The sequence below is a fragment of the Callithrix jacchus genome, chromosome 5 (genome assembly GCF_049354715.1).
Source record: "Callithrix jacchus isolate 240 chromosome 5, calJac240_pri, whole genome shotgun sequence".
Lineage (NCBI taxonomy): Eukaryota > Metazoa > Chordata > Mammalia > Primates > Cebidae > Callithrix > Callithrix jacchus.
Window position 1 is genome coordinate 31,888,233 of NC_133506.1, and position 26,651 is coordinate 31,914,883.

Genomic DNA, 26,651 nt, shown 5'->3' on the forward strand with positions numbered 1-26,651 from the left:
TAAGAAACTCACTCAAAACCACACAGCTACATGGAAACTGAACAACCTGCTCTCGAAGGACTATTGAGTAAATAATGAAACTAATGCCGAAATAAATAAGTTTTTTGAAATATAAAAACAAAGACACAATGTACCAGATCTCTGGAACACAGCTAAAGCAGTGTTTAGAGGGAAATTTATAGCACTAAATGCCCACAGGAGAAAGCAGGAAAGATCTAAAATCGACATCCGAACATCACAATTAAAAGAACTAGAGGAGCAAGAGCAAATAAATTCAAAAGCTAGCAGAAGACAAGAAATAACTAAGATCAGAGCAGAACTGAAGGAGATAGAGACACACACAAAAATCCTTCAAAAAATAAATGAATCCAGGAGCTGGTTTTCTGAAAAGATCCACAAAATAGATAGACCACTAGCCAGACTAATAAAGAAGAAAAGAGAGAAGAGACAAATAGACACAGTAAAAATTGATAAAGGGGATACCACCACTGATCCCACAAAATTATAAACTACCATCAGAGAATACTATAAACACCTCTATGCAAATAAACTGGAAAATCTAGAAGAAATGGATAAATTCCGAGACACATACACCCTCCCAAGACTAAAGCAGGAAGAAGTCAAATCCCCGAATAGACCAATAACGAGTTCTGAAATTGAGGCAGTAATGAATAGCCCACCAACCCAAAAAAGTCCAGGACCAGACAGATTCACAGCTGAATTCTATCAGAGGTACAAAGAGGAGCCGGTACCATTCCTTCTGAGACTATTCCAAACAAGAGAAAAGGAGGGACTCCTCCCTAGCTCCTTTTATGAGGCCAGCATCAACCTGATACCAAAGCCTGGCAGAGACACAACAACAACAACAACAAAAATTTCAGGCCAATATCCCTGAAGAACATTGATGCAAAAATCCTCAATAAAATACTGGGAAACTGGATCCAGCAGCACATCAAAAAGTTTTCCCACCATGATCAAGTCAGCTTCATCTCTGGGATGCAAGGCTGGTTCAACATACACAAATCAATAAAAGTCATCCATCACATAAACAGAATCAATGACAAAAACTACACAATTATCTCAATAGATGGAGAAAAGGCCTTGGATAAAAGTCAACACCCCTTCATGCTAAAAACTCTCAATAAACTAGGTATTGATGGAACATATCTCAAAATAATAAGAGCTATTTATGACAAACCCACAGCCAATATCATACTGAATGGGCAAAAGCTGGAAGCATTACCTTTGAACCAGCACAATACAAGGATGCCCTCTCTCAGCACTCCTATTCAACATAGTATTGGAAGCTCGCACCAGGGCAATCAAGCAGCAAAAAGAAATAAAGGATGTCCAAATAGGAAGAGAGAATTTCCTGTTTGCAGATGATATGATTGTATATTTAGAAAATCTCATTAAGCTGATAAGCAACTTCAGCAAAGTTTCGGGATATAATGTGCAAAAATCGCAAGCATTCCTATACACCAATAACAGACAGAGAGCCAAGTCATGAGTGAACTACCATTCATAATTGCTACACAGAGAATAAAATACCTAAGAATAAAACTTACAAGGGATGTGAAGGACCTCTTCTAGGAGAACTACAAACCACTGCTCAAGGAAATAAGGGAGGATGCAAACAAATGGAAAAACATTCCATGCTCATGGTTAGGAAGCATCAATGTCATGAAAATGGCCATACTTCCCAAAGTAATGTATAGATTGAATACTATCTCCATCAAGCTACCATTGGCTTTCTTCACAGAATTAGAAAAAACTGCTTTAAACTTCATATGGAACCAAAAAAGAGCCCATATAGCCAAGAAAATCCTAAGCAAAAAGAACAAAGCTGGAGGCATAACACTACCTGACTTCAAACTATACTACAAGGCTATAGTAACCAAAACAGCATGGTACAGGTACCAAAACAGATATACAGACCAATGGAACAGAATGGAGGCCTCAGAAATAATGTCACACATCTACAACTGTCTGATCTTTGGCAAACCTGAATAAAACAAGCAGTGGGGAAAGGATTCTCTATTTAATAAATGATGTTGGGAAAACTGGCTAGCCATATGTAGAAAACTGAAACCGGACCCCTTCCTTACACCTTATTCAAAAATTAACTCAATGTGTATTAAAGACTGAAACATGAAACCTAAACCATAAAAACCCTAGAAGAAAACCTAGGCAATACCATTCAGGACATAGGCATAGGCAAAGACTTTATGACTAAAACACCAAAAGCAATGGCAACAAAACCCTAAATTGGCAAATGGAATCTAATTACACTAAAGAGCTACTACACAGCAAAAGAAACTATCATCAGAGTGAGCAGGCAACCTACAGAATGGGAGAAAAATTTTGCAATCTATCCATCTGACAAAGGGCGAATATCTAGAATCTACAAGGAACTTAAACAAATTTACAAGAAGAAAACAAACCCATCAAAAAGTGGGCAAAAGATATGAACAGACACTTCTCAAAAGAAGATATTTGTGTGGCCAGCAAACATATGAAAAAAAAGGTCATTATCACTGGCAATTAGAAAAATGCAAATCAAAACCACAATGAGATGCCATCTCATGCCGGTTAGAATGGCAGTCATTAAAAAGTCAGGAGACAACAGATGCTGGAGAGGATGTGGAGAATTAGGAATGCTTTTACACTGTTGGTGGGAGTGTAAGTTAGTTCATCCATCATGGAAGACAGTGCGGCGATTCCTCAAGGATCTAGAAATAGAAATTCCATTTGATCCAGCAATCCCATTACTGGGTATTTACCCAAGGGACTATAAATCGTTCTATTATAAAGACACATGCACATGTATGTTTACTGCAGCACTATTTACAATAGCAAAGACTTGGAACCAACCCAAATGCCCATCAATGTTAGACTGGATAAAGAAAATGTGGCACATATACTCCGTGGAATACTATGCAGCCATAAAAAAGGATGAGTTCATGTCCTTTGCAGGGACATGGATGAGAATGGAAACCATCATTCTCAGCAAACTAACACAGGAACCAAAAACCAAACACTGCATATTCTCACTCGTAAGTGGGAGTTGAACAATGAGGGCACATGGACACAGGGAGGGGAACATCACACACCAGGGCTTGTCAGGGGGTGGGGGGCTAGGGGAGGGATAGCATGAAGAGAAATACCTATGTAGATGACAGATTGATGGGTCCAGCAAATCACCATGGCACATGTATACCTATGTAACAAACCTGTGCATTCTGCACATGTATCCCAGAACTTAAAGTATAATAAATTTTTTAAAAAAGAAATTTGGTTATTTCTATAGTATACAACTATTTTACATAACAATTATAACTATTAACAACATACACTAAATTGTATCAGAATTATAGGAGTTTCCCATAATTTTGGAACACATACCATTAATATATTTATACAAGTATAGCCCAAAGATAGCCAAACAGCACTTCATATTTTACAATTGTTCCTGTATGACTTTTATATCAAATAAATCAAATTTCACCTTTAATTAGTGTACTATTTATGTTAAACCCAATTCTTAATAAAACCTTACAGACAAATCTACCTAATTTTAATATTTGACCATAAAGTAAGATTCTCATAAACCTTTATAACCCTTTAAAAATTTTTGTGAAAGAACAGATCAGTGCTCTAAGAAACTTAAAGTTGAGTTCAATTTATGAAAATTTAAGAACCTGTTGAGTTCAATTTATGAAAATAATAAATAATATCCCTTTTACTTTAACCAATATGTTGATACAGAGAATTTTTTACAAAATTAATTTTTCAGAAACTTTCCACAACTTGTTCAAACTTTCAGCCTTATCCTAACTTAAAATAATCTTTTAGCCATCTAAACTAGGCCCAAGAAAACCCACATTCCCTTGCCTTCTTATAATCTCTTACCATAAACACATTTCACTTTCCTTACACACCTTGCACGTAAAACTCTTTCTTCAATAACCTACTAAAAGTCAACTTTTTTTCTGACAAAATATTTGATTTAAGCACTTATTATTTTTAAGCCAATGAATCAGAGGTCTTTCATATGTCAACATCACACACAGCACATATAAATACACAGAGAGAAGATCCAGTGGTTGTAGGTTTTCATTTGCTGGTCTCTTGCTTGGATTATTGGTTTCATGGTGGAGCCCTTGGAGGAACAGGGCCAGGAAAGCAAGTGGTTTCTATGGCCTAATAAGCAGGCACAACTGGAATGCAAAAACGAATCCCCAAAATTAAGGATCCCATATTTTATGCTGGATCCTAGATCCCCAAAAGAGAAACATTACAGAACAACAGTGCTGTGATTTTGCCGTGCATTTCATGGCAAAGCAATCCAAAGACAACCAGCACATTCTGATTAGCCAATCCCCCTGAAAGTCTTATCTCTCACTGTTGGGGTGGGGGCATTTTCACACCTTTTAGGTGGCCAAGAGCATGGTTCTCTGATCCAAACGTACAAAGAGCTGAATATCTCCCCATAATACCATTAGCTATCCCTAAAAGTATATTTCCTGCCTAGTCATTACACACCAAAGCTCTCTCATAATGCGAAGTAATTTCTGATACCTCCAGAAGTCAAAAACATTAGATAACACAATGCAAAACAGAACAGAGCCTTAAATTTTGAGAGAGATCTATCCACTTTCATTTCCTGGGGTTTCATGAGGAAAACAGAGGTTTTTCCCAAAACAGGGTCTGTTACACCTTCTGTTCTTCTCAAGGAGTCCCAAGCTGTTACAGCTTAAATATATGGTTTTCATAATTAAGCTGACTTTTAACCACAGTGCTCTTAAAAAAAAAAAAGTTTTAAATCTCTTATTACCCAACTTTGGCCATGCCAAACCACCAGTATTTCTGGCTTTTGAACTTTACCAAGCATAACCTCCCAGGTGCTCATAAAAAGGAAAATTTAAGATGGTTCATGGAAGAAAGGAGAATCAACAAATGGTAAAAGTCATACAGATGTCAAACCAGGAGTGACTCATTCCCTAAGCCAGGAATTGAACCTTCAACCCGGGCAGCCATTGGAAAAAGACACAGCCTTAGCCACAAAGCTTCAGCATTGAGTGGTTTTCACTGCTTTTCCCAGAAGGGGCCTAGAGTAGCCAGTTTTGAGCTTGCAATGGCTTTTAACTGCTTAAGATAATTTTCAGAGCTAACTATGATATGAATTCCAAAATTCCTGTTCTCTGGATGGTAGAGACCAAGAGAAAGTACTGCCACATTGTTACAAGGTCAAGCTCTGAAGGGCATGAAACAAGATGAGAGGGAAACTTCATCCAGGTTTTTTTTTTTTCCCAGAGACCTGCAGCAAAGTTGTATCTAACAGTTAGCAGGGCTGACTCGTACAGCAGCCTTACAGGGTCCGAAGCCTGTTTCCTACGGTACTCCTCTTTATGACAGAACAATACAGAAAAACAAATTTATAGTACAAAGTACACCAGATTCACTGTAGTAGCCACTCCACTCAGCACCCAATATCAAACTGGCAAGGCTCAAACTTGCCCCCTGATGGGCCCTGTCATGTTTAACCCACTGCATTCTAGTGGGTGCTCATAGGTGTGGGAACAGAGCCATGCATCTCTTGGCCACACTTACCTGTAATAAGAGCTTCTACAACATGGAGCTGGGGAGAGATGTGAGATACCATCTAATCCCTAGCCCAAAGTCAGGAGCTTGGGTGGGGAGAGGGTCCATCTCCTTGACCACATCCACCTGGAGTCAAACTTCAAACAGGGAGAGGAAGGAGATCATTGATTGGTGCCACAGGCCCCACCATTCTTACCAATATTTAGTGATATTCTTGAATAAATGCTTTTCCGTTTGCAGTATGCCCTTAGGAGAATCTCCATAAAGTTTATGTTGCTGTTTCTCTTTAATAATTTTCACCAATTATAGTTGTTTTGTTTGGGAGAGGGCCTGCAGAGCCCTTCATGTCGCCATTCCAGAAGTGCACCTCCAGGGGGCAATGAGTTGGGGCTGGTTGTTACGTAGCACTGCTGTGGCAATAGCTGACTAGTACAACAACCTACTTTCTTCTTCTAAAATACCATCTAGCATTCACTGTTTACTCTGTGCTACTCATGGGGCAGATATTGTTTTTAATCCCCATTTTACACATGATCAAAGTAAAGCTCAGAGAAATTGAGCTTCATCTAACCATCAAAGAGCTGCTAAAGCACAGTGGTGAAGCAGAGCACATTTAAGTACATATCCTACTGAAAGAGCCCTGTTATTCACGTGTGTGTGTGCGTGCGTGCGTGCGTGTGTGTGCGTGTTTCCTGTGTGTCTGCGTGTGTGTCCGTGCGTGTGTATGCGTGTGTGTGCATGCGTGTGTGCGTGTGCGCGTGTCTGCGTGTGTGTGTGCGTGTTTGTGCATGTGTGTATGTGCGTGTGTGTGTGTGCACGTGGTGATATTTATTTCACATGAGGCTAGTTGCTTTCTTCCTGAATTTTAAGTATTTTTTAAAACATACTATTTGGAGGCATAATGGAGTGTGAGTAAAGTAGTTAAGATATATCGGCAGGGCATGGTAGCTCACATCCCAGAACTTTGGGAGACTGAGGCAGGAGGATCTCTTAAGTCCAGGAGTTCAAGACCAGCCTGGGCAACACAGTGACACCCCTATCTACAACCAATGAAAAAACTAGCCAGGCATGGTGGTATGTGACTGTGGTCGTAGCTATTAATACTTGGGAGGCTGAGGTGGGAGGATCCCTTGAGCCCAGTAGTTGAAGATTCCAGTGAGCTGTGATTGTACCACTATGCTCCAGCCTGGATGACAGAGAAAAACCCTGTCTCAAAACAAACAAAAAGATCTATCAATTATAATAATGACCTTTCTGCATTTAATTCATCAGTGAGAGGCTTCCAAACTTACCTTAAAAATGCACATATGTCCAGGCACAATGTCTCACTCTTGACAGAACTTGGGGAAAATGCAAGCTGCAGAGTGTCCTCCTGTCTGAGCCTCCTCTTCGCCATGGGAATGCAGTGCTCAGGGAAACATACCCAGCTCCACGAGAGAAGGGAGCGGGTAGACTAGAATAGCTCTGAGCGCCCTTTCTGCTCCAAAACTCTAAGATTCCATGAGCTAGGGTGTCAGTGAACCTCCCCCAATGGCCCTCAGAGCCTAGCTTTCCAGCACCAACTCCAGTCAGCTCCAACTGCCTGTGTCTCATCTCTGGGCCCGAAGGCTCTTTCAAGAACTTGGATGTGCAGGAGGTCAGACACGTAGAGGGAGTAACACTCAACAATGACTGTCAGGACTGACAGGAGGCAGGACAGCTCCCTCCTGCCTCAGGCTCAAGGCATTATGACTGATTCAAGGCACTGAGTCATCATTTGCAACAGCAAAACTTGGAAATATATGGCAAAATATGTCATAGTCACACAACAGAATGCCATATGGCCATGAACTTTTTCTTGCTCTTCCCTCTTAGGGCACAACTGTGGATGCTTGGAGGGGCATGAGGGGCCTGCTGGGAGCTTGACATGAGGGTCCATGGAGACCTGGCTATGAACTTCTTTGACTTAACACTTGTATGCTTTTCCACATGCAAAGTATAGCTCAATATTTAAAGAGCTTTTAAAAAGGAATTTTCTCTATACATATTGAAAAAGAATTTTCTCCAGGGTAATGTTATACATGATCTCAGCCAAAAGGCTGAGACGCGATCTCCAGGGTACTGTTAAATGAAAGATGGACATGGAGCAGGGCCGATAGCATGCAATCTTTGGTGGGGGGTTAATAAGGAAATATGTACACATCTGTTCCTGCTTCTACCTGGCTCACCAGAAACCAACAGGAAAAGGAAAAGCCATGGCGTGTGTCCGGGAGAGTCACTGGGCGCAGGGCAGGCTGTGGGAGGGAAAGGAGTCCATTCCCTCTTTAAAGGCACGGGAAATACAAATGTGGGGAAAGTGAGAGCCCTTCTACCAACACTTTAGCGCTACGGGTTACGTTTTTTGTTTGCATGTAAATTATTTGAAGCTAGAGGTTTTGAAGGATGAGGCTTATGCAGATCTAGGAGGGCTGACCCCGGAGTGCAGCCTGGGAACTGCTTTACAATCGTGCTTTTCTCCACAAGCCAAATACAGCTCAGTCCCACGTCAGATACCAGAGCTAAATTTTTTTTTTTTTTTTGAGACGGAGTTTCGCTCTTGTTACCCAGGCTGGAGTGCAATGGCGCAATCTCGGCTCACCGCAACCTCCGCCTCCTGGGTTCAGGCAATTCTCCTGCCTCAGCCTCCTGAGTAGCTGGGATTACAGGCACGCGCCACCATGCCCAGCTAATTTTTGTATTTTCAGTAGAGACGAGGTTTCACCTTGTTGACCAGGATGGTCTCGATCTCTTGACCTCGTGATCCACCCTCCTCGGCCTCCCAAAGTGCTGGGATTACAGGCTTGAGCCACCGCATCCGGCCCAGAGCTCAATTTTATAATACATTTTAAACTTAGCCAAGTACCCATGAATTTATTAAAATTGGTGTGTGTGTGTGTGTGTCTGTGTGTGCGTGTGTGTGTGCGTGTGTGTCTGTGTGCGTGTGTGTGTGCACGCGTGTGTGCGCGTGTGCGTATGTGCGTGCGCGTGTGTGCGTGCATATATACATGTATATGCTCAAGAAACCTGTTGTGCAGAGAGGGGAAAAATTCCCCTCTCTCTTCCTTTGGAGTACAGTGGTGCAATCACAGCTCACTGCGGCTTCTCCACTCTCAGCCTCTCTGGTAGCTAGGTGTGGTCTTGCTTTGTTGCCCAGGCTGGTCTTGAACTCCCAGGCTCAAGTGGGCCTCCTCCTCAGCCTCTCAAAGTGCTGGGATTCCAGGCTTGAGCCATGGTTCCAGGCCAAAAACAAGTGTAGACGGCCCCAGCCTCCTCCTTGCGATAATACACTGCCACCTAGTGTCTTCTCAACAAATGACACCAAATACATTCTCCACGTGGATTCGGAAATAACGGAATAAACAAGGTTGAAGCTGAGCTATTTGTGATGGAAAAACATTTCGGAAACCAGTCTGCACATACGCACGTATGCTTGTGTATGTGTGAAGCACATCTGGGGAACACAAATAAGCTGCTAACAGCAGCTGCCTCCAGGAAAGGGAACTGGGAGGCTGAGAAAGCTACCAAAATAACGGTGATGATTACGATGATGATGACGATGTTATTTTGTATCTTTTAAATTTTGAGCCATACACTGTCCTGCTAATTGAAAAAGATTTTTAACTTAAAAAAATCCATGTATTGAATTTTGCTGCTATGATAACTAAGGGCCATCTTTTTTCATTCATTGATGCGTGTTCTTAACAGATACTGAATACTTCCTGCGTGCTGAGCACTGTCTGGAGGAAAACAGTGAGGAAGACACAATCCTGCCCTCCTGGAGTGGAGACGTCCAGAGGACGGCCTGGGACACCGCATGGTGAAGGTGGCCAAGCCCACGGCCTGTGTCCTGGGCTGGCTGGCCACGTGGAGCGGCGCCCACCCAGCCCTGTGGCCATGGGTCAGTGTCATTTGGAGCAATCGCATGCAACGGGCTTCAGACCTGCGTTGGGCACTTCAGCCTTATCCTAGTTAATGTGACACTTCACAGGCGGCACCTAAGGGACACTTCATTCACCCAGCAGCTGAAGCCACACATTCTTCTCTAGTGCCACAGAAAACGTACAAAACGTCACGAGGAGGGATACAAAGTTTGTGTCAACAACCTCCGCAGGGTGGATATCAGAGATGACACCCCCAGTCCACAGCTCAATCAACTGAGAATTCACTGATTAAAAGGTAAATTTAGAAATTAATTCAAAAATTTAAAAATGTTTCTAAATAACACATGGGACAGAGAAACATTGTAATAGTGGACTTTAGAAAATGTTCCAAACTGGGGAGCTGGGGAGGGATAGCCTGGGGAAAAATGACAAATGTGGGTGAAGGGGAGGAAGGCAGCAAAACACACTGCCATGTGTCTACCTACGCAACTGTCTTGCACGTTCTGCACATGTACCCCAAAACCTAAAATGCAATAAAAAATTAAAAAAAAAAAAAGAAAATGTTTCAAACTGACAGTTACAAAAATCCAGCACAGCCACGTGTGGACAGAGCTACAGGGGTGCTTACAGGAAGGGCAAAGCTCTAACCGCATTTCTTACACAGGCTGAACGCTGGCTTCAAGTAAGGCAGCAGCACGAGGCTCCCACTGGGCGGCCCAGCTTGGGGGTCCCTAGTGGGGATGGTTTTTGAGGGAGACCTCATTAGAGTTCTGGGGTCGTGTGGAGGACACTCTGGTGTTACTGTTTCCAGTGAACCGAGGCTGAGTGTCTTATGGTTGCCTAGCTACCTTGGCCCAAGCATTCTGGAGCCTGGGGGACTGGGAGCCAGGAAATGGGTGGGAGGAGGGTCAGGCCCCTGGGTAATGGGGGAGCAGGGCTAAGGAATGAAGGCAGCCAGCCTGAGGCAGCACCCTGTGCCTCTGTGCTAAAAAACCTCCTTCTCCGCTTCTCTGCCCTGAGAAACCGTGCTGTCTGGAATCCTGTCGCCTGCAGATGCCCAGCCATGCAGGCCACTCCGCACAGAGAAGCAGCCTGGAGCTTTCACCTTGGCACGCAGCCTCAGATAAGGGGCTTCCGGATACAACACGACGCATTTGTCTTGAGCTCGGGCCCCCAAGTCAGCGTCTCAACCCAGTGTGATGCGTTGCCCTGTGACCCACAGCCCTGCTTTAGCCTGTCAGAGAGGGCTTCATTTTAAACTTCACCTGAACCCCTCCCTTCTCTGCCATCCTGTCTATCCTGTGCTGAAGTCAGGAGGGCCTCTGAGCGGCCAGCCAGCCTAGGACCCAGGCCGTGGGCTTGGCCACCTTCACCATGTGGCTCCCTCGTTGCAGTTACGAAACCTCACCCTTATCTGAGGCTGCGTGTCAAGGTGAGAGCTCCAGGCTGCTTCTGTGTGTGGAGTGGCCTGCGTGGCTGGGCATCTGCAGGTGACAGGATTCCAGGTATGCCGAAGGGGCTTTATCAGTCGTCAGAAACACCCTTCCTGATGCTGAGGCACAGGGCTGTAAAACGTATATACATTCTTTAAAAAAAGCAAACGCTCGATGATTCAGCGTTATTTGGACTTTACTTTTTTAATCCTCAGCAACGCCCTTTTTCAACAAAACAGAATTTCACTTAGATTCCTTAGGTCATGGAACTGGCTGCAGGCAGGCTTCGTTTCTCACGCCTTGAACGTTAAAAATAACCCTGAGGGAGCTGCTCGTACTGAGCATGAAGGAATTATGTACACAGTGCCCTGGATCGGTTTAGGACAGAGAACTACAGAAGAAACGGGGTACACAAGGCCCCTGTCTGCAGAGCCAAGGCCTGCTGGATGCCCCGGCCTCCACCTTAGCTGCCCTCACTTGAACTAAAAAGGTTAGTCTAAGACGAACGTTTACTACCTTGCAGAATAGCTTGCTTTGTCTGTTTCCAGCCTGCCCAGCTGCTTAGGTCGTAAGTGAAGCAGCTGAAGATCCCCGAGCTGACTAGCACTGCAACGCGTTGTGGCTGCAACAACCCTAAAGAAAACACCTAAAACCCCTGCCCAACAGCCAACAGGTGATGTCCAGGAAGACTGTGACCCCTCAGTACTCAGCCTATGAGGAAGGGGGAGGGACCTGTGCGCTAGGGGATGGACTGTGTTGAACCTGCTGGGTGTGCCTGCCCGTCAGACACCTGATCTTGCAAGACCTTCATTAAAGTCTTGCTTCCACTGTTCTCCAGGTCTCTGAGTCCAACGTTTGGATTTAGACGGGTGAGTCTGTTTCTCACAGCGTGACCCACTCTCCACCCGTGATGGGCAGCACCACAGTGAACAGAACAGCTCTCCCTTCCCAGCAACCCGGCTCCCTCTTGCTTAACACACATTCTTCTGCAGCTTCTTTTGCTTCATTTCTTTTAAGTAAGAATAATACAGTTTTAGTCTTTATAAAAAGAAGCTAGGCTGAAAATTAAGTGTTCAGCTTTAACTAGAGAAATTAAATAAAAATACACTCTAAGTACAAAGGAAGAAATAATAAGGCCGGGCGCAGTGGCTCATGCCTGTAATCCCAGCACTTTGGGAGGCCAAGGCGAGTGGATCACAAGGTCAGAAGTTCGAGACCAGCCTGGCCAACATGGTGAAACCCCGCCTCTACTAAAAATACAAAAATTAGCTGGGCATGGTGGCAGGGACCTGTAATCCCAGCTACTCAGGAGGCTGAGGCAGGAGAACTGCTTGACCCCGGGAGGCACAGGTTGCAGTGGACCAAGATGAATGAAGCCACTGCACTCCAACCAGGGCAACAGAGCAAGACTCTGTCAAGAAAGAAAAGAAAAAGGAAGGAAGGGAGGAAAGAAGGAAGGAAGGAAGGAAGGAGGGAAGGAGGGAAGGAAGGAAGGAGAAAGAAAGAAAAGAAAGGAAGAAGGAAGGAATGAAGGAAGGAAATAAGGAGGGAAGGAAATAATAAATATGAAATAAATTTCAAAATACAAATCGAAGATACAGAGGAGTTCCACAAAGCCAAAAGTTAGCTCTTGGGGAGGAGAAGTAACAAAACGTAGGCATTTCGGGAGATGCTGGCCAAAAAAAAAAGGAGAATCTACAAATAAATAATTATTACGAGTGAAATAAAGACTTAGCTGCAAATGCTAAGAAGAGAAGACATGAATAATGTGATAACGATAACACTGAAAACAGGTGAGATGGGATGATTCCTTTAGGAAGATGCCAAAACTGCCTGGAAAAGAGGGAGAAGCTTGATTAGAAATAGAATCAGCAGTTTGGCCAGGTGCAGTGGCTCACACCTGTAATCCCGGCTCTTTGGGAAGCCAAGACAGGTGAATCACGAGGTCAAGAGATCGAGACCATCCTGGCCATGGTGAAACCCCATCTCTACTAAAAATACAAAAATTAGCTGGGGGTGGTGGTGCCCGCCTGTAGTCCCAGCTACTCAGGAGGCTGAGGGCAAGAGAATTGCTTGAACCTGGGAGGCGGAGGTTGCAGTGAGCTGAGATCGCACCACTACACTCCAGCCTGGCAACAGAGCGAGGCTCCATCACAAAAAAAAAAAAAAAAAAAAAAAAGAAATGGAATCAGCAGTTTAAAATGTTTCACACAGAAAACAGAAATATTCTATCAAATATTCAAGACATCAAAAATTCAAAACTTAAACATACTTAGAAGATTTAAAAGGAAGAAATCAACTCATTTTGCAAGGCTAATTTAATCTTGACAGTTTCTAAGCAAATACTATACTAGAAGGAACACTAGAAGCCAACCTTTTCGTGAATGCAGAGGCAAAGAACCTGAACACAATGTTAGCATGTCAATCCAGCAATGCATTTTAAAAGTATGCTTTACATTGGGAATGCAGGAATGATTCAGCGTTAGAAAAAGCAGTGATTCGTAGCTACAGGTTTCAGGGAAGCAGAGGGAGAAACCAGAGCAGTGGCTAAGATGTTTTATTGGGTATTATTATGACCTACGAGTGACGGTGTCTTAGACGGAATTCCTCAACCACACATTCTAAAGAATGATTTGAGTGCAAGTTGTTTATTTAGGAGGGGAGCCCAGGAAACAGCAGTAGAGGAGTGGGCAGTGGGACTGGGAAGGGAGGAAAGCCAGTATGGGTCACCACTCTAGGACCGCTGGGCTCAATCCCATGTAGACATGCCGGAGAGTTATCCTGAGGGGAAAGGGAGCCAGGGTCTTTGCACCTGACACGGGTTGAGAACCGCTCCCCAAAGCCTTACCTCCTGGCACTTCCTCTACCCAAAAAAAGGCCCTGCTGTGGAGAGTACAGGAGGGTGCAGCGGGACAGACATGGGCAGGAGGCCTGTCAGCATCTGCTACAGAGACACTGAGCAGTCCACGTTCGGCTCCTTCGCTGAGCACACAGCTTTGCAGCTGTCCTCCTGGACTTTTGTGAGTAGGTGCGCACATGGGAGCAAGCCACATACAATAGTGGGTTTCCTCCACTATTACTCAAGTTAGGTAAATTGAGGCAGCTCGGTAAGTCATCAGCCTCTTCTGAAACGTGCTCACCACCCTAAATCAAGCCCAGGCACTCCTCCCTGCTATCAGAACACTTGCATACATGTTCTGCTGAAGCCCACGTCTCAGTTAGCTGACCCTGCATTCCCAGGTCGGCGCCAACTGGCTTCTTTCATCTTCCGCCTGCAGGGCTGATCTGCTTCTGGCTGACACGGGAAAACTTCAGAAGTACCATCATCAATCCATCCATTTCTTCAACAAATATTTTTTTTCCATCTTCCAACAAAACTTTTTTTTTTTAATTTTTTATTGCATTTAAGGTTTTGGGGTACATGTGCAGAACATGCAAGACAGTTGCGTAGGTACACACATGGCAGTGTGTTTTGCTGCCTTCCTCCCCTTCACCCACATTTGGCATTTCTCCCCAGGCTATCCCTCCCCAGCTCCCCCCCTCCGCTGTCCCTCCCCTTTTCCCCCCAGTAGACCCCAGTGTTTAGTACTCCCCTCCCTGTGTCCATGTGTTCTCATTTTTCATCACCCGCCTATGAGTGAGAATATGCGGTATTTCATTTTCTGTTCAACAAATATTTTGAATATTGACTTACTTAGAGTTGGAGTCAAGAGCTTAGATGCAGGTACTTGACCTGGGAGGTGATTCCCAGAAGCAGAGGAGGAGAGAGACAGCGAGTGAGAGACAGCGAGGAAGACCGGGAGGACCAACCAAAGGGGGCATTTTTGAGCTGATCACCACTAAGGGTCACTGAGGCTCACTTCCACTGAGGAGTCGGAATTCGTCCTCTGGAGACAGAAGGCTGAGGCACATATCCCCAGTTAGTTAAGGGTGGCTGTAGAGCAGGTTCGATGTGTGCTGGTTACCAACGAGTCTGTGTCCCGTGAGACAGAACGCATTCATACTCAACAGGTTACACGAAGCAAATTTATTACCTACAGACAGGTAGCAAGGGACAAGAGAGGCATTCGTTGCATGCTGGTCGCCCGAGGCTCAAGAAATCTGCTCAGGGCAAATGGAGTCTCAACTGGGTATACATCCCACTCGCACCACAGATGAGGGACGCTGGAGAGCAGGCTGCCCTGGGTTTGACGTCCCAGGGTCACGTGATTTGCTGGGCTAACATGTGGAAGGACATCCTGTTTTCAGCAGGAGACTGGAACTGAGCTTGGGCTGTTCGACCAGCTATCCCTTATCTCCAGATGTTGCATTCCTGGCACGATCTAGTTATTCCTGAGAACTACATGGAAAAAAGGTGACTGGGTGGGTCCATGGCCACCCAAACTGGAGGTGCCGTGGGGATGTTAAATTTCCCTGAATTCCAGGCTGTGCCTGCTCCCAAGGCTTCCAGAGAAAGTTATAAGATAGGCTGGGCATGTTGGCTCATGCCTGTAATCCCAGCACTCTGGGAGGCCGAGGCAACGGATCACAAGGTCAGGAGTTTGAGACCAGCCTGGCTAATATGGCGGAACCCAGTCTCTACTAAAAATAAAAAAATTGGCTGGGCGTGGTGGAGGCCGCCTGTAGTCCCAGCTACGGGAGAGGTCAAGGCAGGAGAATCTCTTGAACCTGGAAGGCAGAGGTTGCAATGAACCAAGATCACGCCACTGCACTCCAGCCTGGGCAACAGAGCAAAACTCTGTCTCAAAAAAAAAAAAGTCGTAAGATAATCCCTAAAGAGGACAGCAACAAGATGCTTGAGATGGCAGCATTCAAGGGAACTCTCCACCACAACCAGAGAGCTGACAGCAGAGGCGGACAAGAGACATGAGCACCAACAGGGTATGCTACAGGCACCTGCCATGCTCCAGACAGTGCCGGTCATGCAGCAGTGAGCAAGACAGACCCATTGATTTGTTCTCATGGGGCTTCCTTTCAGGAATGGAACAAATGTATCAATAAACAAGTCAACAAAAATAAATAATGGGTGTGGTGTTTTTGCAAAAATTATGACAATAAGAAAATACAACAGTGAAAGGAAACCTGACCGAACTGACGCCATCTTACTTCTAACTTCCGAGCTGCCCTTGTTCATTCCTGGGCATAGGCCAAACAAATTTGGGGAGAAATTTAGTTTATAATTTCACCCTAAACCAAAGATAACAGCTCCTCCCTGAAACAAACCTCCTTCTTGCTTAGGGACCAGACCACCTTTGTGAAACTAACAAACTAGTCACAAGATTAAAAACTATGGCTTAGGAGTCATGCAGCCTGAAGCCACAAGATTCCTAACTGCCCCAATTGCTCCAATATTGGGGTTAGAAAACATAAGATTGGTGTTCAAGGTATTTTTCAGACCCTGCATTGTGATGGACCAGCCACCCAGACTGGTAAACTGGCTCATCTAGTCTTGTGAACCCAACCCAGGAACTGACCCAGAGCAAGACAAAAGCTTCATCTCCCCATGATTTCATCCCCAACCCAACCAATCAGCACTCACCATTCCCTAGCCCTGTGTCTGCTAAACTATCTTTAAAAAACCCTAACCTCCAGACTGCATAATCCCAGCACTTTGGGAGGCTGAGGAGGGCAGATCACTTGAGAGCAGGAGTTCAAGACCAGCCTGGCCAACACAGTGAAACCCCGTCTGTACTAAAAATACAAGTAATTAGCTGGGCATGGTGGTGTGTGCTTGTAATTCCAGCTACCTGGAAGGCTGAGGCACGAGAATCACTTGAACCCAGGAGGTGGAGGCTGCAGTGAGCTAAGACCATACCCCTGTGCTCCAGCCTGGGCAACAAAGCAAGACTCTGTCACAAAAACAAACCCCCCCCCAAAACCCCTAGCCTCCAAATTTGAAGAGAGGCTGATCTGAGGAATAACAAACCTCTGGTCTCCTATTTAGCCAGCTCTGTGTTTACTGAACTCTTCCTGTATTGCAATTCCCATCTTGAAAAATTGGCTGTATCTGGGCGACAGTCAAGAAGCTGTTGGATGGTTACAGTGTGATGAGTGCCATAGAGGAAATAACATGAAAGGTGACAGAGAATAACTAGAGGAGGCCACGCTAGATAGAACGGTCTGGGTATTAAACATCAAGAAAGGATCTACCAAGGGAAGATTTGGTGCAACACACAGCAGAGCTCAAGCCAGCAAAAAGATTTTACTTTCGCAAATTCTAGAAACGCTTAAGAGTGAAAAATGGTGAGAAGGGAGGAAGTGATAACACATTTCCTGAGTGCAGCAGGCAGACACAGGGCCATCACCGCTCCACGACAGGAGCTCAAAATACTAGGAAAAGTGCAAATTAAAACCGTGAGATACAGTTTTGTCATTATTGGATTGGCAAAGATCCAAAGGTCTGGAAAGACCCCACCGGTGAAAATGTGTGGAAACCCACAGTCTTAAACATTATTTGCCAGACTGTCAATGAGGCACAGTCCAAGGAGGGCAATTTAGCCATTTTACCCAACACATTAAAGGACATACCCCGCCATAGCCAATTCCACCTCTAAGAATATGTCTGACAGATTCAACTACCTGCAGCACAAATGCAGTCCTCAGGATCCAGTCGCATTATTCCTAACAACAAACAACTGGGGAAAACCTCCAGGTCCATCCGCAAGGGCCCGCAGAGCCTAACCTCTGTAGTAACCAAATCTCAGGGGCAATGTCCAACCAGGCGCTTTTGTGCCACCTTCCAACAGGAACCGCACGCCCGACTGCCAGGCCTGGTCTATGCATTGCTCCCGAATCCCATACAGGCAGCGCTTGTTCGCTCTCAAAAGTGTCCCATCCTGGGCCGGGCGTGGTGGTTCACGCCTGTAATCCCAGCACTTTGGGAGGCCGAGGCAGGTGGATCACGTGGTCAACATATCGAGACCATCCTGGTCAACATGGTGAAACCCCGTCTCTACTAAAAATATAAAAAAAATTAGCTGGGCATGGTGGCGTGTGCCTGTAATCCCAGCTACTCAGGAGGCTGAGGCAGGAGAATTGCCTGAACCCAGGAGGCGGAGGTTGCGGTGAGCCGAGATCACGCCATTGCACTCCAGCCTGGGTAACAAGAGTGAAACTCCGTCTCAAAAAAAAAAAAAAGTGTCCCATCCTGAAAATAAACTCTTGCCCAGTTGGTGCTCCAGGAACCTGGGCTTCTTCCACCAATAGCTCTCCCAGATGCCCCAGTGCCCCAGGTGGGTCCATCCTTTAGGGCCAGGCCTGGCTAGAGTGCACCCACACCGCCAGACGCTGTGGGCCAGGAAGGGGCTCTGGCTCTCGTGGGAATGAGGGTGTCTAGCATAGGGGTGCATGTGGGCAACCCCCACCATGGGGTCCCTAAGTAAACCAGGGCGTGCATGCCAGGACAGCCAGGAGTTGCAAACTTGGTTATTTTTAGGAAGACATCAGACAATGGGGTCAAAGGCCGGGTGCAGTGGCTCATGCCTGTAATCCCAGCAGTTTGGAAGGCCAGGTGGACGGATCACCTAAGGTCAGGAGTTCAAGACCAGCCTGGCCAACATGGTGAAATGTCGTCTCTACTAAAAATACAAAAATCAGCTGCGCTTGATGGTGCACACCTCTAGTCCCAGCTACTCAGAAAGCTGAGGAAAGAGAATTGCTTGAACCCGGAGGCGGAGCGAGCCGAGATCGTGCCACTGCACTCCACCTTGGGCAAGACCCTGTCTAAAAAAGAAAGAGAAAAAAAAAAATGGGGTCAACAAATGGGGGGCGGGGGTTGCGCTTCATGAACCTGCCTGCTCTGTTGTGGCTGCATTTCCACCGAACGTCGCCTTAAAAATAGAAAAATGAAAAAACAGAAAGTAGCTATGGAAGGATGGGGGAAATTGCACAGGCCGGTCCAGACCTTAAGGTGCCCCCTGCCAGGGACAAGGGCCAGCTCCGCCGCGTCGTTAGGAAACTGGCCAAGGGAACCCCTAGAATCTGGCGAGGGCCTGCCCGGAGACGCTGGGGGAACCAGACTAGCAAGACCCTCCTAGGGGCCGACGCCAGCCCAGCGCAGACTGGAGAAAACCACGAGGCCAGCCGCCTAAACGGAAGCCGGCCGCCGCGCCTCCGCAGCTTCGTCCCCGCGCCCCCTCCTCCCCCTCCCCCTCCTCCTCCCCTCCCCCCTCCTCCCGCCCGCGCCTGCGCAGCTTCGTCCCCGCGCCCCCTCCTCCCCCTCCCCCCCATCCCGCCCGCGCCTGCGCAGCTTCGTCCCCGCGCCTCCTCCTCCCCCTCCCCCTCTTCCCCCTCCCCCTCTTCCCCCTCCCCCTCCCCCTCTCTTCCCCCTCCCCCTCTCCTTCCCCCTTACCCTCCCCCCTCCCCCCTCCTCCAGCCCGCGCCTGCGCAGCTGGGCCCGTCTGCCCCGCCCAGCCTGTGACGCCACGTGCATGTGGGCGGGGCCCAGGCCCGAGGGAGCAGTGGGGTCGTATCCCACCCGTGGAGGCCGTGCTCTCGCCGGCCGGGGTGGGGAAGCAGGAAAGACCGGCCGCCGCCTGCTCCCCGGAGAAGGGCACTGGCCTCCGTGACTGGGGCCGAGCGCGCGGTGCGGGCTTAGCGGCTGGCCTGGGCGCTGGCGGGGGCGGCCGGCGATCACCGGCTCCGGGCGGGCCTCCCCACGGGGGCGCTAAGCGCCGCAGGACGGCCTGGGGGGTCACTCGCACCCCGGGTCCCACCTGCTGCCTTCCTGGTCAGGTTCCACTAGGGCCCCGGACGTCTGGGCTCCGCTGACCGGTGGGGAGCACGTCCAATGTTTTGGGCCGGGGGCGGATCAAGTAGCTGGGACCTCTAGCCCCAGGGGGCCCAGCCCTGCTGGGCTCATTTATTCGGCCCGCGTTTGCTGACCCGGCCCCAGTCTGCGTCAGGGGCAGGCCCCTCCGCTCCTGGATCAGCCCGGCGGGGAAGCCTCGCGCAGCAGTTTCTGGGAAACAGGTAAGATCAGGACAGGGTGTGAGGACGGTTCACCCTGGCATTGGGGTGGTGTCCGGAGGCGCTCATAGGTGGTAAGGACGGTTCTGCCCAAGCTGACCTGTGAGCCGCGGATGCCCCGGACTGAGGGAGGAAGAGGTGAGGTGGGGAGAGCTGGACACCGGTCTGGGCTCCTTCAGTGGAAAACAGTCAACAGCCAGGAGAGCATGGAAAAGGAAGGAGAGATGGGAGGGCCCAGGGGGCCGTGGAAGGGAGGGCGTTTTTATTGTAAGTGCAGCTGTCGGTGCAAAGTGCAAAGGAAGCAGCCACCGGGAAGTGCCTGGGCAGCTCTGGGGGTCCCTCCAGTCATCTGCACTCCAGCATTACCTGCACGAAGAGCACAGGATGCGGCGAAGTCAGCTATAGCCCGCAGGCGGGGAATCTTGAAACCCTGGGCACAGTTCCTTGGGAGAGGTGGATTACAGGGACTCTTCTCCTACCTGCTGTGCAAGAGCCGTGGGCGGCGGGTTCCCCATTGTTACCATTGTGGTGACAGTGTAGTCATTCTTGAAGGACCTGGCCAGCACGGTACAAATCTCGAAATTGCTTTTTGTCCCGCTCCCCGTGCCCTGGAGAGAGTGGCTGGCTACTGTGTGTGTGTCTGCCTCCTGAAGCTTCCGGTGAAGGACCAGGGAGGTGGGCAGCCCTTTGTGTCAGGAGATCTGGAAGCGCCTCCCCTCCCACCACCTCCTGTGCGAAGGAAACAGCAGGTGGTGTTGACGGGGCTGTTCTTGCATCGGTTTTTGCCAAGGGGAGAAAAACCCATTGAAACCTACCAGGAAAATGAGTGGAGGTTTCTAATGTGCTTTATTTTTGGATACTGCGGTGTGGCAGGCATTTGCATTTATGGCCCTTTAGCGTACTTGAACTGAAAACCTGGAAGAAACTGGCCAACAGATTAGGCAGCCATCAGCCCACATCAGATGGCGCCTGTATTTCCGAGAGGTGACCTGCCATCCCCATCTCCTAGAAAGCCAGCGGGGGACAGGGCAGCTCCTACCTCCAACAGCACTGCTCCACCCTGAGATTCTCCTCTCTGACTCCTACCTCCACCTGCTAGAGGGTGGCCCCGGCAGGAGCCACAGCTCTGTTTACCTGTGTGCACCCTACTTCCTACCCCTGCCTCTCCTCAGTCCCCACCTGCTACCTTCCTTACAGCCTCGTCCTACCACCCCTCTCCTTAAAGAACAGAGTGAGATGACTGAGTCCAGGAGGGAGAACACGCTGTGGTGTTAGTGGTTCCCACAGAAACGCCATTGTCCCTCCTGCAGGTGTCTCAGCCATGGACAATCACCTTAACCTAGTGGAATGAAATTGGTGTTTAGATCTGGGCCACAGGGACATGGAGGTGACCTGTTCCTTGGGGAGAGGGGATAGTGTGTGATTACAAGACTTCTTCCCACCCCTGTGCAAGAGCAAGGCTGTTCCTGGTTCTGTGCTTTCTCAACACTGTTCTAGCCAGGTGTGGTGGCTCATGCCTGTAATCCCAGTATTTCAGGAGGCCAAGGCAGTCAGATCACAAGGTTGAGAGTTTGAGACCAGCCTGGCTAACATGGTGAAACCCCATCTCTACTAAAAATACAAAAATTAGCTGGGCGTGGTGATGGGTGCCTGTAATCCCAGCTACTCAGGAGGAGTTGAGGCAGGCGAATCATTTCACCCGGGGAGGCAGAGGTTGCAGTGAGCCAGGATCGTGCCATTGCACTCCAGCCTGGGCGACAGAGTGAGACCCCGTCTCAAAAACAAAAAAATACTGTGTTCTAGTTGGACTCCTATTTTTGTCTTCCTGAACTTGTTGGTGTGTAACTATGTAAGGCGAGTCTGTGTATGTGAGTGTTTTTTGGATATGTACAGTATCTCAACTTGATTCTTTCCAAATCGTTTTGACAGTTTAGGGTGCCTTGGAATTCCATGTGAGTTTTATAATTTCTTTTCTATTTTTGCCAAAAACATTGTTGGAATTTTGACAGATTGCATTGAATCTGTAGATCACGTTGGGTAGTGCTGACGTCTTGTTGTTAAGTCTTCCAGTCCGTGAACACAAGACACCTTTGTGTTTGTGTCATCTTTAAGTTCATTCATCAATGTTCGTAAAGACTTCCACCTCCTTCTCTAACATGATTCCTACGTATTTTATTCTTTTTTATGCTCTTGTAAGTTGAATTGTTTTCTTAATTTCTTTTTTTTTTTTTTTGAGACAGAGTTTCGCTCTTGTTGCCCAGGCTGGAGTGCAATGGCGCGATCTCGGCTCACCGCAACCCCCGCCTCCTGGGTTCAGGCAATTCTCCTGCCTCCGCCTCCTGAGTAGCTGGGATTACAGGCACGTGCCACCATGCCCAGCTAATTTTTTGTATTTTTAGTAGAGACAGGGTTTCACCTTGTTGACCAGGATGGTCTCGATCTCTTGACCTCGTGATCCACCCGCCTCGGCCTCCGAAAGTGCTGGGATTACAGGCTTGAGCCTCTAATTGGCGCCTGGCCAATTTCTTTTTTTTTTTTTATTGTTCATAGGTAGGGTGTGGAAACAACTGAAACTGATTTATGTATATTGATTTTATGTATATTGATTTCATGTCTTGTTGAATTTGTTTATTCTACAGGTGTGTGTGTGTGTGCACGCGTGTCTGTGTGTGCGCACGTGCGCGTGTGTGTCTGTGCGCACCTGTGTAATCTTTAGGGTTTTCTACATATGTAATCCTGTGAACAGAAAGAATTTTACTTCTCCCTTTCTAATTTGTATGCCCTTTATTTATTTTTCTTTCCTAATTGTTATGGCTAGAACTTTCAATATTGTGTTGAATACAAGTGATAAAAGCAGATGTACTTTCCTGTTCTTACATGAAAAGTTTTTTACCAGTCTTTTACCATTGGCTATGATATTTGCTGTGGGTTTTTCCTGTACAGCTGTTATTATGTGGAGGTAGTTTCCTTCTATTCATAGTTTGTTGATTGTTTTGTTATGAAAAGGCAATAGATGTTATTAAATGCTTTTTCTGCATCAATCGAAATGATCGTGTTGTGTTTTTTTTTTCCCCTCATTCTGTTAATGTGATATGTTACACTGATTGATTTTTTTTTGTTGAAATGTCCTTGCATTCCAGGAATAAATCCCACATGGTCATGGTGTATAATCTTTTTATTATTCTGTCGAATTTAGTTTGCTGGTATTTGTTGAGGATTTTTGCACCGATATTTATAAGGGATGTTGGCCTGTACTTTTCTTGTGATGTCTTTGTCTGGCTTTGATATATAATGGTAATGCTGCCCTCATGGAACAAGTTAGGAAGTGTTAGCCTCCTCTTTAGTTTTTTGGAAGATTTTGAGAACGTTTGGTGTTAATTCTTTAAATTTTTGGTAGAATCAGTAGCGAAGCCATCTAGTCCAGGACTTTTTTTTGTTGTTGGTAGTTTTTTTTTTTTTTAATTGCAAATTCAATGTCCTTACTAGTTATAGATCTATTCAAATTTGCCATTTCTTTATTACTTATCTTGGTGGGGTTCATGTTAGGGAATTTGTCCATTTCATCTAGGTTATCCAGTTTGTAGACATACAGTTGTTCACAGTGCTCTCGTAATCATTTTTATTCCGTAAAATAGGTAGTAATTTCCCCTCTTTCATTCCAGATCATAGCTATTTGAGTCTTCTTTCTTTATTCCCTAGTCAGTCTAGCTAAAGCTTTGACAATTGTGTTGATTTTTAAAGAACCAAATTCTAGTTTCGTTTATTTTCTGTTTTTCTATTCTCTATTTAACCTTCTCTAATCTTTAATATTTTCCTCCTTTTTTTTCTCCTCCTTTTTCTAGTTTTATGTTTAGTCTTTTTCTAGTTCCTTAAGGTATAAGGTTAAGTGGTTGGTTTGAGCCCTCTCTTCTTTTCTAAAGCAAGTGTTTGCAGCCGTACATTTCCCTCTGGGCACTGTTTTCACTGCATCACGCAAGTTTTGGGATGTTGTGTTTTTGTTTTCACTTTTCTCTAGATATTTAATTTTTCTTATGATTTCTTCTTTGACTCTTTGGTTATTTAACATTGTGCTTTGCTGAATTTTCACGTAATTGTGAATTATCCAGTTTTCCTTCTGCTGCTGATTTCTGGTCTCATCCATTGTGAGTGGAAAAGATGCTTTGTATGGTTTTGATTTTTTTTAATGTGTTAAGGCATGTTTTGTAGCCTAGCATCTGGCGTTGGAGTGTAGGGTGTTGTGTGTATGTTATTAAGGCATGTTTTATAGCCTAGCACCTGGCATTGGTGTGTAGGGTGCTGTGTGTATGTTACTAAGGCATGTTTTATACCCTAGCACCTGGCATTGGTGTGTAGGGTGCTGTGTGTATGTTACTAAGGCATGTTTTGTAGCCTAGCATCTGGCGTTGGTGTGTAGGGTGTTGTGTGTATGTTACTAAGGCATGTTTCGTAGCCTAGCATCTGGCGTTGGTGTGTAGGGTGTTGTGTGTATGTTACTAAGGCATATTTTGTACCCTAGCACCTGGTGTTGGTGTGTAGGGTGTTGTGTGTATGTTACTAAGGCATGTTTTATAGCCTAGCACCTGGCATTGGCGTGTAGGGTGTTGTGTGTATGTTACTAAGGCATGTTTTGTAGCCTAGCATCTGGCGTTGGTGTGTAGGGTGTTGTGTGTATGTTACTAAGGCATGTTTTATAGCCTAGCACCTGGCGTTGGTGTGTAGGGTGTTGTGTGTATGTTACTAAGGCATGTTTTGTAGCCTAGCATCTGGCGTTGGTGTGTAGGGTGTTGTGTGTATATTACTAAGGCGTGTTTTATATCCTAGCATCTGGCGTTGGTGTGTAGGGTGTTGTGTGTATGTTACTAAGGCATGTTTTATATCCTAGCATCTGGCGTTGGCGTGTAGTGTGTTGTGTGTATGTTACTAAGGCATGTTTTATATCCTAGCATCTGGCATTGGTGTGTAGGGTGTTGTGTGTATGTTACTAAGGCATGTTTTGTAGCCTAGCACCTGGCGTTGGTGTGTAGGGTGCTGTGTGTATGTTACTAAGGCATGTTTTGTAGCCTAGCATCTGGCGTTGGTGTGTAGGGTGCTGTGTGTATGTTACTAAGGCATGTTTTATACCCTAGCACCTGGCATTGACCTGTAGGGTGTTGTATGTATGTTACTAAGGCATGTTTTATAGCCTAGCATCTGGTGTTGGTGTGTAGGGTGTTGTGTGTATGTTACTAAGGCATGTTTTATACCCTAGCACCTGGCATTGGCATGTAGGGTGTTGTATGTATGTTAGACTCTTGCTCTGTAGTGTCATCTGAGTCCTCTATTTCCTTATTGATCTTCTGTCTCATTTTTCTGTCCATTATTCATAGTAAGATATTTCAGTCTGTTAGTATAATAATATTACTATTAGTGATAATTGTCTTTTCTCTTGAATTTTATCAGTGTTTGCTTTATATGTTTAGGGCTTTTGATGTTGGTTGCGTACATGTTTATAATTATTTTATATTCCTGGTGCATTGACTATTTCATCACGATATAACGTCCCTCTTTTCTCTTGTGACAGTTTTTGACTTGAAGTCTCCTGTCTGGTACAGCAGCCCCTGCTCTCCTGTGACTTGAAGTCCCCTGTCTGGTACAGCAGCCCCTGCTCTCCTGTGACTTGAAGTCTCCTGTCTGGTACAGCAGCCCCTGCTCTCCTTTGGTCACTCTGCATTGACTCTTTTCCATTCTTTGACTTTCAGCCCATGTGTATTCTTGGATCTAAAGTGACTTTCTTCTAGATAGAATATACAGCTGACCGTTGAACAACATGGGTTAGGGATACCAACCCCACCCCCACCCCGCCGCAGTCAAAATTCCAGGTGTAACGTCAGTCTAGAATGCAGTGGTGCAATCATTGCTTACTGCGGCCTTGAACCTCAGGGCTCAAGTGATCCTCCCACCTAGTCCCCCAAGTAGCCTGGGACTACAGGCGCATATCACCATGTCCAGCTAATTTGTTGATTTTTTTTTGTAGAGACAGGGTCTCCCTATGTTGCCCAAGCTGGTCTCAAATGCGTGGGCTCAAGAGATCCTCTCACCTCCACATCCCAAACTACTAGCCTACTGGAGAAGCCTAGTTGTTGGAGAAGCCTTACTGATAACATAGACAGTTGATTACACATAGTTTGTATGTTATATGAATTATATGCTTTATTATTACTATAAGGTAACCCAGTGAACAGAAAATGTTATTATAATAAGAAATCATAAGGCAGATAGGATGTATTTCCTACTTATTAAGTGGAAGTGGATTATCATAAAGGTCTTCATCTTCACTGTCTTCACGTTGAGTAAGTGGAAGAGATGAAAGAGGAAAGGCCGATCTTACTGCCTCAGAGGTGGCAAGGCTGGGAGAAAATCCGTGCTGTTCAAACCCATGTTGTTTGAGGGTCAGCTGTTGGCAGGTCCCGTTTTTTGTTTTTGTTTTTTTGTTTGTTTGGTTTTTTGTTTTTTGTTTTGAGACAGAGTCTCACTCCGTCGCCCAGGCTGGAGTGCAGTGGCACAATCTTAGCTCACTGCATCCTCCACCTCCCGGGTTCAAGCGATTCTTCCTTAGCCTCCTGAGTAGCTGGGGCTACAGGTACATATCAGCACACCCGGCCAGGTCCTGTGTTTTAATCTGTTCTGTCAATCTCCTTGATTGAGGAGTTAATCCATTTATATTTAAAGTAATTCCTGATAGGGAAGGATTTGTTTTTGCTATTTTGTT

General features: G+C 46.1%; 1 protein-coding gene and 1 long non-coding RNA gene across 9 annotated transcripts in view; one reads left to right on the forward strand and one right to left on the reverse strand.

Annotated features, from left to right (window-relative positions):
* The first annotated feature begins 19,369 nt into the window (after nt 1–19,369).
* Nucleotides 19,370–26,651, forward strand: part of ENTPD6 (ectonucleoside triphosphate diphosphohydrolase 6) — a 33,941-nt gene continuing 26,659 nt past the window's right edge. For 4 of the 8 annotated variants that reach the window (XM_035298527.3, XM_078371578.1, XM_035298529.3 and 1 more), the window contains exons 1-2: nt 19,370–19,906; nt 25,464–25,576. The gene's annotated coding sequence lies outside the window, so the exon portion shown is untranslated. The remainder of the gene's footprint in view (nt 19,907–25,463; nt 25,577–26,651) is intronic. The other 4 variants (XM_035298526.3, XM_035298530.3, XM_035298528.3 and 1 more) reach the window with 1 other exon arrangement.
* Nucleotides 20,145–20,572, reverse strand: LOC108591668 (uncharacterized). The gene is made up of 2 exons (XR_001911476.4): nt 20,383–20,572; nt 20,145–20,269 (listed from the first exon to the last, which is right to left on the reverse strand). It is a non-coding gene; the product is annotated as an uncharacterized LOC108591668 (long non-coding RNA).